The sequence below is a fragment of the Eutrema salsugineum genome, unplaced genomic scaffold, assembly GCF_000478725.1.
Source record: "Eutrema salsugineum unplaced genomic scaffold, Eutsalg1_0 scaffold_14, whole genome shotgun sequence".
Lineage (NCBI taxonomy): Eukaryota > Viridiplantae > Streptophyta > Magnoliopsida > Brassicales > Brassicaceae > Eutrema > Eutrema salsugineum.
Window position 1 is genome coordinate 6,991,067 of NW_006256877.1, and position 17,302 is coordinate 7,008,368.

Here is a 17,302-nt window from a genome sequence, read left to right on the forward strand (position 1 = left end):
TCATCCTCCTTCGTTGGGAGTGTCCCAGAGTCAAGTTTTTCATCTCGTATTTCGCCCTCTTCTTCCTCAACTTCAAGTAACTTCACGTTCCATCATTTCCTGGTTTTCTGCAGCCTCAAGCTCTGCTATTATATCAAACCGGGAGGGAGAAATAGTCACACAGTTCCCTTCCACCTCCCTTCGAACTGGTGCACTTTTGGACTTCCCCGGTGATTTTGCAACCACCCATTGTCCCTCCAGCGGAGCTTGATTGCTCACGGTGACCTTCTCTGGATTATTGTCCACGGGAGCTTTACCGAGAGACTTTGGCGTAGTTATCTCTGGGCTCTTCTCCAGACTTCCCCCATTTGCAACCCCAGCACTCTCACATGGTTGATCCTGCAGTGCTGGAGCGAGATTTTTCAAACCAGAATTCATCTCCTTCTGATTCGGGCTATTCACCCTTTGCAAGGTGATCTTATCTCCCGGACTAGCTCTGCAGTCCTTAGCCGCATGACCCCACTTAGCACATGAAGTACACCTAGGTGGTAACCAAGGAAACTCATAGAAAACCACCGCATTCAACCCTGTCGATGACTTAAAACTAAAGGATTCCGGAAGCTTTTTCTCAAGATTCACTTCCACGAACACCTTTGCCTCTTCGAAGTCTTTTGCCCATAAAGTCTCAGGATGTAACTTTTTAGGCTCACCTAGCGGACTTGTCAGGAAACTAAGCCCCTTCCACGAAAACATTGATCTTGGGACGTTTCTAACAGTCACCCACATCGGGATCGATTTCACTTCCGGCTGAGCTTCCTCCACCACTGGACTCCACTTCGAAACAATCATTGGAATATTTTTGATACTCCACATACCCCTGCGCAGAACCCGTGAACGAATCGCTGCGTCCGGAATCATAAACTTTATCGTTGTTTCATCAACCACAAACACCTCAATCTTAGAAGACTTGCCTCCCAAGTTCCAGATTCTATTCACCTTCATGTGAATAAACCCTACATGTGGGGCTTTCGAAACGAACTTTCCCACAACACAATCCTCCCATAAGGGTGGAGCATTCTCAAAGACCGAGTCTGGAACCAGAATCGTTTCCACACCATCAATTTCCTCGACCACAACATCATACTTTTGCATCCCCAATTTCGGAGCTACAATAGATGACCAAGTCTTTCCCTCCGTTGCCTCATTCGCCACCAAAGAACCGCTCTTCCCTGAGAGATCAGAACCGGTGTCACTGGGGATCACCTGCTGAGATTCCTCCACAATCTCCTCCTGCACCCCATCCGTACAAACCTGCGTCTCCGGAGCCTCCAGATTCACAGACTCCTCAATCACCAACTGATCCGACTCCACCCTCTTTCCATGATCGTCTGACGTCATCTCCCCCACCTGTGACGGAGGAGTCACCTTCTCCGGCGCCGTCATGATGGCCGGAGCCCTTACGTGGGCAGGACTCCGGTAAAAACCCTAGAAACCCTTTTCGCACTTCTAATCGCCTTAGAATCTCTAGTCTTGCGATTCGAAGACCCAATTTTTGTTTACAATGCTCATTAATCAAGTCTTTGGTAAGGCTCGCTAATTCCTTGGCACTAGGGAAGTTTCCCCTTGTTTCTTTCCTAGGTTTCGGGACTAATTTCCTCTTTTTATATTGACGAGAAGAAGGCGGCCTTACCGTGCCATCGGCTAGCTTTGATTGCAAGACACAGAGTTTAGAAGCCATACCTAGTGTCCTCTCCCAAGTAGTATTACACAACAAGATAGAGTTTACCATATCTTCAAAGAGAGACGGTGAGCGGAAAATTCGACCAAAACCACTAGTCTTTGCGGCTTCATAGACTTCTTGAAACTTGGTCACGTCACGTTGGCCCTCGGGTGATATTCTAAGCATCCTCGCCACTTGTTGCAAGATGAGTTCTTCGCCTACCCTTGAGACATTGTTGATGCCATGAACTTGGATTACAAGAAAAGAGAGAGTGCGAGGATGAGAGATGGTCACGTTAACCGAAGACGAGTTTGAAACGGTTAAAGGCTGACTTAGTGACCTTGTTTTAGGGTTCCAAATGTTTGGCGCCATCATGAAAAAACCGTGGTTACAAACTGCTTTTTCCATATCGAAACTTTCTTCAAACTCTTTTAAATATAGTCTCAGATTCATCTCTTCTTTCTATGAAATTTTTTCTTTCGATTTTCTACGTGAAAGGTCTTCTCCTGACTCTTGTTATCGGTTTTATTACGTTCCTTTGGCTCTTCGTAAGTCTAACAAGTTTTGAGAAACATCATAGAATCATCGACCAAGGGGCAATCATCAATTAAACTGATCCGGGTACTTGTTATTGGTTTTTCAAATCTGATTTTTTTTTTCTTCCACTCTTCAGTTGTTGATTATGTCCCTTGCCTCTTCCTATATTCAATTTTTGTTTTTTATTTTAATGTTTTGATACTATGGATTTTAGTATTTTGCTAAAGTTAAGATAAATTCATGATGAAAAGAAAATTTAGGAGCGTTTGTTTTTCCTTAATGAACAAGCAATCGTATTACTTGCGAAACCAATTTTATTTTGAAAATTTTTGTTCTCAATTTTAAAAGGTAAGAACACTTTATAATCCAGTTAAAAAGGGAAACTTGAGACATATTTATATTTTAAATATTTTTTTTACCACCGCGACATTCCATGTGTAATTTGTCTTAGAAACATTGGTATTGACTAATTAAGTTTAATGTATTTACTTTTCCAAATTTTATGTGTTTCATTTTAAATTTTCCTAAAATGGCTGAATTTAATAACTCCGTTTTACGTTCCATGACTAAAGAAAATACAGTCGATCAATATTCTGAGATCACGGTATTCGAAGAATGTCATAAAAATCATCACACAAGAAAACAAGACAATTGTGTCAAATGAAATGCACCAAAGTTGACATCAACAGTAAAGAAATTTAAAAATAAAGCATCTCCAACAGCAGCAGGAACCCCTTTTTAAACTTAAAAATAAAGATTAAAGCCTAATAAACCTCAGAACCGTTTCTTCCATCAGAGCTTTTAGAACCCATTAGCAGCCCCATACGTGTCATCATGTGTTTGGTGGAGAGAATTAATAATTTATTTTTTTAATTTTTCTCTCTAAAAACTCATTCTGTTTGTCCATTTTTGCTCTCTCATTTTTTTCCCACCCAACACATGATTTTTCTCTCGTTCTTCAGAGAAATCGAAATCAGAAATCCAAATCCAAATCTCACCATTTTGTTCTCTTAGATCATTTCGATAAGCTTTTTTCTGTCCTGCATGGGGATTCGAATGGATTAATGGTGTGGAAGACCAGCTATTTTGGACGAAAATCTCTCTCACGGAATATCAGATAAGTTTCGAGAATCTCTTAAATTCTGTAGATGAATCGGTTAATTATGCTTGATGAATCGTTTTATTTGTGGAAGCTCTTCGAATTTGTTTTCGATTAGTTAGGGTTTCCCGTGATGTAATCTCTTAAATTTCTAGTGATGAATCGGTTAAATCCACTTGATGAATGAGTTGTGCTCATCGAATTTGTTTGCCATGAGTTAGGGTTTCTCGTGAAGGAATAGATCTATATTAATTGTGTGATGTGCTTAGATGAGTCGACCAATTGATTATTGTCTGTGATGTTGTGAATTCAGCGAGAAGGGTGAATCTGCATTCAGTTGATCAATATCAAGCTCGACACAAGGGTTGTTGATCAAGACAAATACACATGGTAAATATCTTTTCCTGTAAATCCTTTTATTTTCTTTTGGAAATTATGATTGCATAGCCATTGTAGCTTAGCATTACCTTTTGTTTTTTGTTATGTGGTGTGTGATTAATGGTTAATGGTAATCAATGGTTTGTGATCAATGCTCGGTAGTTTTAGGTTAGGTGAACTCATTACTTTGATATTGACTGCTAACAACACAAACACAAGCTTGTCAAACACAAGCTTGTCAAACACAAGCTTGTCAAACACAAGCTTGTCAAACACAAGCTTGTCTAACTTAAACCCTTCATCTTAAATATTAAAAAAGAAGCTACTAACTTAAAGACCCACCGAATGCTACTCAGAACCAAAACCCTTGTTGTCTTCTCTTTCCTTCTCATTGAATCACCCATCGATTACTACTCACAACCCAAATCCATTTACTATTCTTTGTCTTTCTCCTTTCAAACATCACTTTAGAGAGATATGGATTCTACAAATCCATATACTGACTCTTCAGGATTCATGGATCTCTTAAACAGTCAACAAAATACTGAGAGCCATGAACCTAATCCTTACGATAGTGTTTCACCAAGTATTGAACTTGGTGAATCAGAAGCTCAAGTATTTCGTACCCAATGGGGTGCTGCTCCAAGCCAAGATGAATGCACAGCCAAATCCGCAAAACCAAGAATGAAGTGGACTCCATTGGAGGACATTGTGCTCATAAGTGCATGACTCAACACAAGCAAAGATCTCATCGTTGGGAATGAGCAACGAGCTGATGCATTCTGGAAACATATTGCGAAATACTTTGCATCAAGTCTGAAGCTCGCCGGTCAAGAAATGTGAGGGCCTAGTCATTGCAAGAAAAGATGGGCCAAGATAAACGAGATAGTCTGCAAGTGGGATGCTGTGAAGCTGCATCAACTCAGAGAGAGAGTGGACAAAATGACAATGATGTCATGAAGGTGGCCAATGACATATAGCTCAATGATTACAAGTCCAAGTTCACTCTGGAACATGCTTGGAGAGAGCTGCGACATGATCAAAAGTGGTGTGAGAAAGAAAAATCAAAAAGAAGAAGGGTCGATGAGGGATCTACACAGTGTTCAAGCTCACACCATGGAGTGGAAGATGCAATGCCACGTCCTCCTAGTATTAAAACAGCCAAGGAAGGTAAGGCGTGTGGGCACTGAAGCCACTGCGGAAGGAGCTGGGAAGTCTCTCTCAGAGTTTGAGAGTCTGTGGGAGATTAGGCAGAAGGATTTTGCATTAAAGGATAAGGTAAGCAAGCAAAAAGTGTTGGAAAATCTTACTTGCTAAAACAGAGCCACTAAGTGAAATAGAGGAGACTTTAAAGGATAGGATAATAATAGACATGTTGTCAAATGCCTAAAGACGTTGTGTTGCCTTTGTATGAATGTTTTAGATGTTTTGTTTGTTTTAACTTGTCGCATATGGATGTAAAATGTTTGTTTTTCCGAAAGGCCATGTATTTGTGTAAGCATCTTAAAAAGTTTATCATATGATACCCTATGTATTTGAACTTGTTCATGTGTTCTCTTTTTGGTTTTGAACTTGTCGCATATGGTTTAGGGTTCAGTTTTTTAATAGAGTTATCTGGATTTGTTTCTTCTTCTCATGGTATTTGGATTTGATGCAGGGCACAATGAAATCAATGATTGATAACACCGTATTTTGTTTATGGATCGTTTTGAAATATTTTTTTGTGTTTTTATTGCTTTCAAGTACTTTTCTTAGGTTTTTCTAGTATTTGTAGTTCCAAAACTCTTTTCAGGAAACTTAGAAAAAAGCTTAACAAAATGGATAGAAAACCAGATTTTCAGCTCAGAGTCAAACTGTCAGAAGTTCACCCCTGATTGAAGGCCTTCTCACCTTCTGATCCAGCTCAAATTTGGAGATCTCAAAGATGGAACTATCAGCTTTCCAGCACACTTTACAGCTTGACAATACAACGGTTCAATCAAAAGTTACGCAAAGAGCAAGATGTCTCGTAAACCAGCCGGCAAGCATTTGCACCCGCGGCCAACAGCCATATCACCACGGTCAGAAGCTACCCGACCGCAGCCAAACATCCATTCACCGCGGCCACGCACTTCCCGATCGCAGCCAGTCATATCGGAACTAGAAGGCCCATTTCTGAAGCCCAGATCATTTTCCCAGCCTCAATTCCGGAATCCTAGAGACCAAGGAGCATTGAAAGCTATAAATTGTCATTTAGGTCGTTTTTAAGAAGAGAAGAGGAGAAAGACGAAATACTTTAGAAAAGATTCAACTTTAAGCTTTTGTTTTAGGTTTAGGGAGAGAGAGATCTATCTCTTGAACCCTTTTTCTTTCTTCTTCAATTTCGATTATTGCTCTACTTTTTAATACTAAGTTTTTGATTTCGTTCATCATGTCTGAGTAGTTTTATTGTTGGGTCAAAAGGATTTTCGATGGGGATACATGTGTTCGATGAGGATTCCATGAGTTATTGAAGCCGAATCCTAGAACTTTTTCTTCTGAATTTACTTTTACTGCATGGGAGTAGCGCCATGAACTACAATCTGATTCAGATGCTTGGTGACACAAAAGCGTTCATCCGGTGTCAGATCTAGTTTGGGAGAGCAAAACAAACATAGGAGTGGAAACCTACCTATGAGCGATTTTTGAATGCTGACGAGTCTTAAGCATATTGCATCTTTTCTTTTCCAAGGCCAGAGTGGAAACCTACTGGTCAGGGTTGAGAGAGAGATAGTTGTCTATGATCACGACAATAGCGTATTCATACGTCCGTGACTCGAGTTCGAAAATTTTTAGCTAGGATCTTATTAAATTTACTCTTTAGCTATGTTTTGAATCGTTCATACCCCAGAGAAAACTTCCCTGAAACCCAGTGCTTCTTTTCATCCTTTTCATCGATTTTTATTTAAGCAATTAGGTCTAGCCGTTTTTCTACTTTTTAGTCGATTTCATTAAGTTTAGTCATTAGGTAGTTTTAGTTGTCGTATTTTCGAGTTAAGATTAGTTTTTACATTTTAAAAACACCACCAAAACCCTTACGAAAATCGCCTGGTTCTAGACTTCCTTACTTTATCTTTCTTTCGAAGGCTTTTGCAAGAAAGATCATCTTTCTCTGTGGATTCGATTCCTAAGTACTACAATCGATCAGCTGTGCACTTGCGGCTATTGATTTCATTTAGGGTAAAACTTAACACCCTCACCACACGACACATCAAAGGGCTTAAAGGATGCAGGGCACAATCGTTTTTCAGTTTTGAGTTTTTCATATTCTTGAGTTTTGGGTTTTTTTGGTAGATGTTTTACGAGTTTTGGGATAGTTTTGTGGTTTTTGGTAGATGTTTTATTGTTTTGGGATCATTTTGGGGTTTTGGTGAATGAGTTTTAGTTTTGGTCGAGGAGTTTAAGTTTTGGCCGAGAAATTTTGTCCCAGTTTTGTTTTTGGTTGAGAAATTTTGTCTCAGTTTTGTTTTTGGTCAATAATTTTTTAGCTTAGGTATGTTTTTGGCCAATAAATTTTTAGGCCGAGTAACTTTTGGCCGGTAAAATTTTTTTTGGGCCGAGGTTTTCTGTACTTTTTGCCGACTTTTTTTGAACTTTCGGCTGAAACTTTTTTGGGCCCGATTTTTTTGTCCGACAATTTGTGGCAACATTTTTTTGGCCGACAATACATATTTTGTTTTTTTATACGTTTGTCTTTTTTTGCCTTTGTATTTTTATGGCCGACACCACACATTCAATTGTATTTTTATGTAGACACCACACATAATTCTTATGGTGCAAACTCGTTCTTTTTTATTTGCTACAATGTAAACTCAATCTTAGTGCCTAGATAATCTCCATTTGGATTGACCTTCAAGTGCTACAACATAAGAAGTTAATTGATCTTAGTAGGCTAAAAACCTACTATCAGGACGCAATCCAACGGTTGGATCATAAGTTATTTCCAATTTACTGAAGATATGTTCTGCAGTCTCGCGAATGAAGCAAGAGGAAGAATGAAGTTTGGGCATCATAGACCAATCACTGCGGTCCAGGAGCTCGTGACCGCGGTGAACACTATCCTGGCCACTCCTCATAGCCTCCATACACGGTGGACCAGAATTTACCAGCCTTGGAGAGCCCAATTCTGCGACAAGCCCATTTTTGGCCCAATTGCCTGTTTTCAAGCCAACTCATTCTCTCTTCACAGAAAGCCCTAAGGACGACCAGAAAAACTTGGAGACCTATAAATATGTATTTAGAAGACCTAATTTCGTGTGTGCTCCTTTTCCCTTGATAGGGAGGCACCCAACTTTTGTTTCTTAGGTTTAGGTTAGGGAGATAGAGATTCTTCTCTTAAACTTTTGTTGTTTCTTTTCATCTATTCAATTTATGCTATCTATTTCTTTGCTTATGATTTCTTTCATCATGTCAGAGTAATTTAGTTGTTAGGTTTAAGGGATCCATCGAAGGGGACTCCATATTTGACTAGGATTGCTGTTGTTTTCTTAGCCATATTCTAGATCTCATCTCTTCTAAGTTGTTCATAATGCATGTAGTTAAACTCGCGATCTAACTACTGAATCTAGGAATCAGAGCCACGAGAGTGTTGTATCAGATTGCCAGAACAAAGCTTCAGCAAAACATAGTCGCTACAGGAGTCGAGAGCTACCTGTAGAGAAGATGTGAGCAGACGAATTCAATGTCTAATGCATGATCTTATTCACGGTATGAGAGCAAGAGTTAATTGCCGAGGTAAGTGATTAGTTGATTAAGGTGACGAGAGTTGGTTAATCATACATATGTCTATTCCAGTTCCATGCAGATCTCAGAAGATAGATGAAGATAAATCGCCCGGAAGCTAATTGAAAAGGCCACCATACATCGATTAGAGTAAACCGGAGAAGTGTAAATCGCCACCTATGAACTTTAGAACCCTAGCATGAATCGAATATCCCCTAAGATATTCCTGTCAGCCCAACATTCGTTTTAGTAGAGTCTTAGTCTTGTTTTATTTTGCGTTTTCAGTATCACACAAACCCCACAAAAAACCCCATTGGTCTTTGACTTCGATTACTAATCCAGTGTGAAGTTTCTGCAGAAAAGACAACTCTCCATGTGGATCGACACCCTAAGTACTACAACGCACGGCTGTGCATTTGCAGAGGGTTTATAAATTTAAAACTATTTTTCGACAGCAACCCTAGCTCGCATCACCGAGGAGAGAAGATCAGGAGCGACCTCGTCCACCTAGAATAATGACTCGCGCGCAGACCCTGGAGATGGAAGAATTGCGAGCCACAATGTCTCGGACTGTGGCAGAGATATGCGCCATGAAATCTCAAGTGCATAACGAGATAAGTGCCGCGCCGGAGATTGATCGAATGCTCAAAGAAACTAAAAAAAACTCCGTTCACGGCAAGAATCACGGAGGATAAAATCCCCGAACTAGGGAAAGTCAGAATCTCGTTTTATGAAGGCACAAGACCCGAAGGCGCATATCACGGCATTTCGCATAGCGATGGGACGAGCATTCATAAGGAATGCCGCCAATCTGACTAAGCAAGAGAAGGATGCCGGTTTTTGCCTACTGTTTGTCGAACACCTCAAAGGAGCCGCACTAGAATGGTTCTCAAGACAGGAACATAATTCAATCAACAGTTTCCAATAGCTCTCTGCTTTTTTCCTTTAACAATACTTAATGTTCATGGACTGAGTAACCTCCGATGCTGATTTATGGACATAATCTCAAGGATCAAACGAACCGCTTCGGGATTACATGGCAATATTCAAAGCTGTTGTGTCCAAAGTAGAAGGAATAAGCGACAACGCCGCCCTCGAAACCCTAAAGCGATCCCTGTGGTACAAATCGGAGTTTAAACAAGAGATGGCGCTGAACACACCGCAAACAATCCAGGACGCCCTGCATCAATCATCAGACTTCATCATTAATGAGGAAGAAATGAAGAATTTAGTTAGACGAGCATTACGAAGCGACGAAAGCAGCAATCCGGAGCTCAATTTTAACTCTCGATCTAAAGAGATACTATCACTAAAAATGCATCATGACAAAGAAGAACTATGAGACGGCTTGATCCCTGCAAACGGTATGTAGGCAGCCCATCTTCGGATGGGTTCAGCTGTCCCTCTCCTTAAAAAGGGGATGGGGGGGGATTGGGTACGTATACACTATACTTACACAATTTCTTAAGATTTTGGTTCCACCGTCGTTAGCTATCTCTAGTTTTGTTTTCACTTCGGCTAGTTTTTCATTCACTCGTTTTACGTCGGTTAATCTTTTACTTGTCTTTCAAAGTGCTTTATTTTCACTACTCTTGCATTGCTTCGGCAAACTTCCTGCTTGTTACTGTTGGGGTCGGTTTCACCCCAAGCGGATAAAACCATCTAAAAAATGACTACGTACTGGAGAAAACCGATTTGGCGAGAAGGAACAGCTGCCCGCCGAATATGGGCCGAGCAGTCCCACAAAACAAGTGGGCTGAGCTGTGCTCACCGAGACGAGTGGGCTGAGCTGTGCTCACCAAGACGAGTGGGCCGAGCCGTGGAAGAAGATAAATGGGCCAAGCCGAGAGAAGAACAAAGAGTGGGCCGAGCTGAGCAAGAGGAAGAATGGGCCGAGCCGCTTTTCTTCATGTTGGGCCGAGCCAGTGCTTCTTCAATGAGATGAGCCAAGATCGTAAAGGACCTAGCCCATAAAACCCTAGGAAAAGTGCTATGGCGGCGACCGCACGAAGCGATAAGGAAATATTCCGAAAATCTTTCCCGAGATTCTCGGCTAGGCGGTTCATATACTCTATATAAATAGTCGCTGTAAACAATTCATGATGTAATTTTTCACAACTTGAGAGCAATAAGACTTAAACACTTTTCAGCAAAAACCTTCTTTTGATCTTACTGTTCTTGCGATAAACCCTATAAATTTTGGATCCCTTAAGTTTTCCTTAACAAATTTTTGGTTGTGCGAGTTTTGGCTCACACAGTTACCAATTCACTTCGGTTTCCAAACACCATACACCTCATCTCGTTGCGGGCCACAACGGGACAACAAAGACAAAGTTCTCTAAACAGAATTTTACCACCTTTCCTAGGACGAGGGTGCAAGTTACATGCTCTATGGATAAAAATTAAGCGTGCTATACAAATTTCAGACAAAAAACGTATCGGTCACCACAGTTCACTATCGCACACGAGATTATAAGTCGAGACTACATCGCTTTTCTCTAAAACCAAAGTGAACTCTTAAAACCCGGCTAAACACGCTCACCAGCTCGGGAACGCCGGTCTATAGTCATACTCCAAAGAGAACACTATATCCTCTTGGACTTTCACCTCGACAATGAGAAGCCTAGGTCTTACGCCTCGGCAAGTAAAAACCAGCCCAAGTTAAACACTTTGGCTGCAAAGCTCAAACTGTGTGAGCACACCTGATCGGAAAAATGACAGAAAAGCACACCTTGGAAAACCAGCGAAAACTTAAATATGGCGTGGGGAATCCGTGACAGTCTCCTTGCGAGACGTACCAGTAGCAGGGTGCGTTCAACACACACGTCTCAGATAATATTTCGGCGTTAAACCTCTCCTAGTAAGCGCTTCGACTTTATTTCTCTCACACGATTATCAAGACGACCATGCTTTTTGACAAACCTCCCAAAATCGTCTCTACAAAACGCTCTGTCGTTAAGTAAAACGGCTCGGGATTGTTCTAAACAAAAATGCCTCGTTGATTTTATTAAGAACGGCTCGGCGTCACTTAAACGAAAACTCCTTGTCGTTATCATTGCACATGGCTCGGCGTCATCTAAGTGAATGCCTCATCGTTATTATTAAACACGGCTCGGCGCCATCTAAGCAAAGACGCCTCGTCGTTATCATTAAACACGGCTTGGCGTCATCTAAGCAAAGATGCCCCATCGTTATCATTCAACACGGCTCACCGACAATTAAATTAAAACGCCTTGTCATTATCACTGCACACGGCTCGGCGTCATCTAAGGGAAAACGCATCGTCGTTATCACCGCACACGGCTCGGCGTCATCTAAGTGAAACGCCTCGTCGTTATCATTAAACATGGCTCCGCGTCATCTAAGCAAAAATGCCTCATCGTTATCATTCAACACGGCTTGGCGTCATCTAAGCAAAGATGCCTCGTCGTTATCATTAAACATGGCTCAGCATAATCTAAGCAAAGACGCCTCGTCGTTATCACTAAACACGGCTCCCCGTCAATTAAATGAAAACGCCTCGTCGTTATCACTGCACACGGCTCGGGCATCATCTAAGCAAAAATTCCTCGTCGTTATCACTGCACACGGCTTGGCATCATCTAATTGAAAACGCCTCATCATTATCATTAAACATTAAACATTATTCGTCTAAGCAAAAACGCCTCGCCATTGTCGTTATCATTAACATGGTTCGCCGTCAGTAAAACAAAAACGCCTCGTCGTTATCACTGCACACGGCTCGGCGTCATCTAAGCGAAAATGCCTCATTGTTATCACTGTTCATGACTCGGCGTCATCTAAGTGAAAACGCCTTGTTGTTATCATTAAACATGGCTCACCGTCAATTAAACGAAAATGCCTTGTTGTTATCACTGCACACGGCTCGGCGTCATCTAAGCGAAAATGCCTTGTCGTCATCACTGCACACGCCTCGGCGTCATCTAAGCGAAAATGCCTTGTCGTCATCACTGCATACAGCTCAGTGTCATCTAAGCGAAAACGCCTCGTCGTTATCATTAAACACGGCTTGCCGTCAGTTAAACAAAATTGCTTCATCGTTATCACCGCACATGGCTCGGCGTCATCTAAGCGAAAACGCTTCAGCATTATCATTAAACACGGCTCGGCATCATCTAAACGAAAATGCCTCGTCGTTGTTGCTTGAAACGGCTCAGCCAAGAGAGAAGGCAATGGCATCCCTAGTTTGGCTCGACTAGCATGCTCTCCATCATCGGCTCATCACGTAGGCATCACCTGCCTTGTCGCCTAGGCATTATCACGGCTCGTTGCCTAGGCATCATCTTGCCTCGTCGGCTAGGCGTCATATTTTATTCCCAACTAGCCATCATCGGCTCTACGGCTAGGCATCCTCTTGCCTTGTTGCCTAGCCATCATCTCGACTCATCGGCTAGGCATCCTCTTGCCTTGTCGCCTAGCCATCATATCGGCTCATCGGCTAGGCGTCATCCGTGTATCATCGCGTAGCCATCATCGGCTTGTTGCCTAGGCATCTCTGCCTCGTCGCCTAGGCATCGTCTTGCCTTGTCGCCTAGCCATCATCTCAACTCATTGGCTAGGAATCCTCTTGCCTTGTCCCCTAGCCATCATCTCGGCTCGTCGGCTAAGCATCCCCTTGCCTTGCCGCCTAGCCATCATCTCGGTTCGTCGGCTAGGCATCCTCTTGCCTTGTCCCCTAGAAATCTACTCGGCTCGTCGGCTAGGCATCCTCTTGCCTTGTCGCCTAGCCATCATCTCGGCTCATCGGCTAGGCATCCTCTTGCCTTGTCGCCTAGCCATCATATCGGCTCGTCGTCTAGGCGTCATCCTTTATCATCGTGTAACCATCATCGGCTTGTCGCCTAGGCATAACCTCGCCTTGTTGCTTAGGCATAACCTTGCCTTGTCGCTTAGGCATTACCTTGCCTTGCTTCTTAGGCATTATGTCGGCTCGTCGCCTAGAAATTATCTCGGCTCGTCGCCTAGACATCACCTTGCCTCATCGTCTAGGCAATATCTTGCCTTGTCGCCTAGGCATCTGCGTACCGCAGCACTATGGGCACCTCATCATCAAGAGCGGCTCAGTATTGTCAAGTAAAACGCCTCTCCCTTAACTCATTCAAAACACCACAGTCCTTCATGAGAGCGCATCGACCAATATAAAAAAAAAACAAAACAAAACAACAATAGAAACATGAAACCAGTGAGCCTCGAGAACTTTGTTGTTTCTTTGCGGCGCAGCAGCACTTAAGCACGAGCTGCTTTGTAATGGCTCAGATCGATGGCTAAACTTGTAACAGACCTTGTCATCTTCGTCTTTAAAGCTAACAAGCTGGGGGGGGCTAACTGTTGGGGTCAGTTTCCATCCTCAACAAGTTTACCCACCTCTAAAAAGACTAAGTGTTTGAGATATTATGTCTAGCTATGTCTGATCCGAGCTGGGCTCCCTTTTTGATGGGTCGAGCCCTGTTGAGGTGCAAGTTGGGCCAAACCGCGAGAAAGAGCAAGTGGGCTGAGCCCTGTTGAGGTGAAAGTTGGGACGAGCCGCGAGAAAGATCAAGTGGACCGAGCCCTGTTGAGGTGTGAGTTGGGCCGAGTCGTGGGAAAGAGCAAGTGGGCCGAGCTGAAAAGGAAATGGAGGGTGAGCTGCATCGCAAGACGTGCGGGCCGAGCCGATTGAGTTCGATGGCTAGCAGGCCTAGCCGCAGAGGATAAAGCCCATGCAAAACCCTAAGCGAGATGTTACGGCGGCGGCCGCCCGAGGCGATAAGGAAATATTCCGAAAATCTCTTCCGAGATTCTTGGCTAGGCGGTTTATAGATTCTGTATAAATAATCGATGAAACAATTCATTATGTAACTTTGACCAATTCGAGAGTAATAAGATTTAAACACTTAGCTTTTCCAGCAAAAACTTTCTCTCGATCTTACTGTTTTTGCAATAAACTTTAGAAATTTTAGATCTCTCTTGTTTTCTTTAACAAATTTTTGGTTGTGCGAGTTTTGGTTGACACAATATTGTAATATTAGATGTAGATTAACCTAATACTCGAGACGTGTATATAAGGCAAAGCCTTTGTATGATGTAAATAAGAAATCTCTTTGCAACTAATAAGGTTTCTTGACACCGCGTAGTTTACGATACGTACTAATTAATAATCTTCTGTTGGTCCCTATTTTCTCTGGCTTAACAGATTTCGAAAATTTGTAAAGATTTTTATGGAATCTGGCCAAACTATTTACTGATTCTTACAAAGTTTTTTAAATTATTGTTATGGATTCTCATAAATTTATATTAACTTTTACTACAGTTTTTTGGTAAAGTAAGTATATGACTATACAAAAAAAAATAGATTATACATTACATTTTTCGAAGTTTTCTAAATTTTATTCAAATAAGATATATAGGTCGAGTTTAAAAGTTTTAACGTATGCCAATATACGTTGTTCAAAAAAAAAAAAAGTATGCCAAAGTATTAAATAAAAAGAATGGATTAGTTGATTAGTGCATGCATAATTAATGATCTCCCACATTGGACAAAGCAACGACACAAAGTAGTAAATGACTCAAAAAGAAATATATATAGAGCAAATTATGGGTAAAAATATTTATATTAACTTTTCTACAGGTTTTTGGTTAAGTAATTAATTATATGACTATACAAAAAATATATATATAGATGATTATATAAATTACATTTCTAGTAGTTCTCTAAATGTTGTATATTCAAATAAGGTAGGTTTATATAGTGTTTCAAGTTTTAACGTTTGCCAAAATACAAGTGTAAAACATTTTTAGTTCAAGTATTAAATAAAGAATGGATTAATTAAGGATCTTCCACATTGGACAAAGCATCCACACAAACTATTAAATAACTAAAAAAAAAAAAAAGCAAATTCGTGAGTATAAACATCATATATAGTATATCCGAAATAAAATTTTAGTTTTAAGCTCTCTCATTCAATTTCAAAGTGGCTAATTACTTTTTGTCTCTCTTTAAATTTATTTAAAATAATTATGTTACTCCATAAATCTTTATCAACATATTTAGATATTGTTTTTTAAATTAAAAATATATATGAATTACTCGATTTGCATAAATCTTAAATATATATATATATATATATGTTTATTTAATATTCACCTGTTTAGAACGTTCTTATTTACCCTAACTCTTAGGTTATGAAGATCTGGATTATGGTCATGAGCCGTTGCAGTTCTTTGGAGTCAGTTATGAGCCTTTTTATGTTTTAAAAAGTGATTACAAAAAGATCATGTATTCTGTTTTGTGGTGTAGGCTCTTGGTGACGATTCAAAAGGGTCTATAGGATATACAGTGTCGAAATCCTTCATGGCAATGGAACGTGAACCCTGGTTCTTGTGAAGATTTTGTTGCCAAGCTGATTGAACTTTTGGGAAGGTACATGGAACTTTAATGAACATGTACAAAAAAAACCGGTTTAATCATCTGATTGTGGATTATTACTTGATCTGATGAATCCTATTATCCTAAATTTATAACAGTCCAAAAGAAGCTTCGGTGAAGGAGGTGCAGGACATGACGGTCCGTGTTTTATCCAAGACCCCACCCGCCGCTGCCGAGAACAGAAGAAAACAAGCTAACAAGGAGTTTAGTTCCAGCACAAACGTTACCACACTCGGCATATTCTTACTCTCAAGGTTAGTTCGATTGATAATAATGATTATACATGAACAAAATTACTATTTTTTTCGAAATCACTTTGTTTGAATGCGTTTTGTATGTTTTTGTCTCTTATGCCCAGTGTTCGGATATTTACGTGGTTAGTAGAGACTGAGTTTCGGATATCTTGTTTCTCTTGGATATTGGTTTTGGTTCCTTTATTTTATTTATGGGCAAAGACAGGTGAAAAAGGAACAAGAATAAGGTAACTATTTGTACTTTGATCTTTTGCACGTTTCTCCGACTGAAATCTTTGTCGTGTGAAGTGCTTTCATCTCTTGTGTTTCTAATTGAGCTTGAATTGTTAATTATATTATTTAAGATCAACATTGCCGCCAAAATTAGCTAGAGAATAGCCACGTTTGAAATGATGTTAGCGAAAAGTTGAAATGATGTATTTAACCGATAACCATATTGGATATTAGATCTAGATGATTACTTGATTGGATTAAAAAAAAAAAGACAGGTAAAAGGTTGATTTTGGATCATAGTAAAGTTTCTCTTGCTTAAGTTTCACAAAAGATGTAAAATTTATGTTTAAATATCAATAATCTTCTAATTCTGACTTTTAACTAATCAGTTAACTTCCTCTCATAGATTCTTTATGGTTTCAGTTGGACAGACACTGACGTACAATATTATTTGGATGTCTGGTTTTATGTTGTTACATGTTTGGTAAACCTTGAAACTAGATTCTATGACTCACAATCAAGAACCTAAAAATTCAAGTTACAATACACATTTTTAATTATACATGAAACATGAGAGAAGTTAGAACTTTCTCTGGTTAGTATGGTTTATACATATTGTCATCTTTAAATTTTGTATGGTGTCTCTGTAGTTATATTACAGACCCGTTTTTCTGGACTCTAGAGAAAATACAAGTTTATTGGGGTAAGCTCCGATAACAATTGGCCAATGTGGGTGTATTTCTTCCTCTTGATTTTACAAGCAGCCAATACATCATGATGCATTTACATTTTTAACTCAAGGTCGCTAGGTTTGTCTCTGACTTACTTAGCAAATGTGTGAGACCCCGCTCTCTTCTTCTCTAACAGGGAACCAGACGGACCGGCTATCAAATCCATGAGACCCCGAATCCGCTTTTCATCTGGATTGGTTATCAACTTTGAACGCCCCCAACCGC

The 17,302-nt window shown here is 40.5% G+C and overlaps 1 long non-coding RNA gene across 2 annotated transcripts; it reads left to right on the forward strand.

Annotated features, from left to right (window-relative positions):
* The first annotated feature begins 3,183 nt into the window (after positions 1–3,183).
* Positions 3,184–16,358, forward strand: LOC112088581. Of its 2 annotated transcripts, XR_002900536.1 has the most exons (4): positions 3,184–3,725; positions 15,751–15,873; positions 15,978–16,133; positions 16,238–16,345. It is a non-coding gene; the product is annotated as an uncharacterized LOC112088581 (long non-coding RNA). The 2 variants fall into 2 exon arrangements; XR_002900535.1 differs by having other exon boundaries at positions 15,978–16,358.
* Positions 16,359–17,302: the final 944 nt, after the last annotated feature.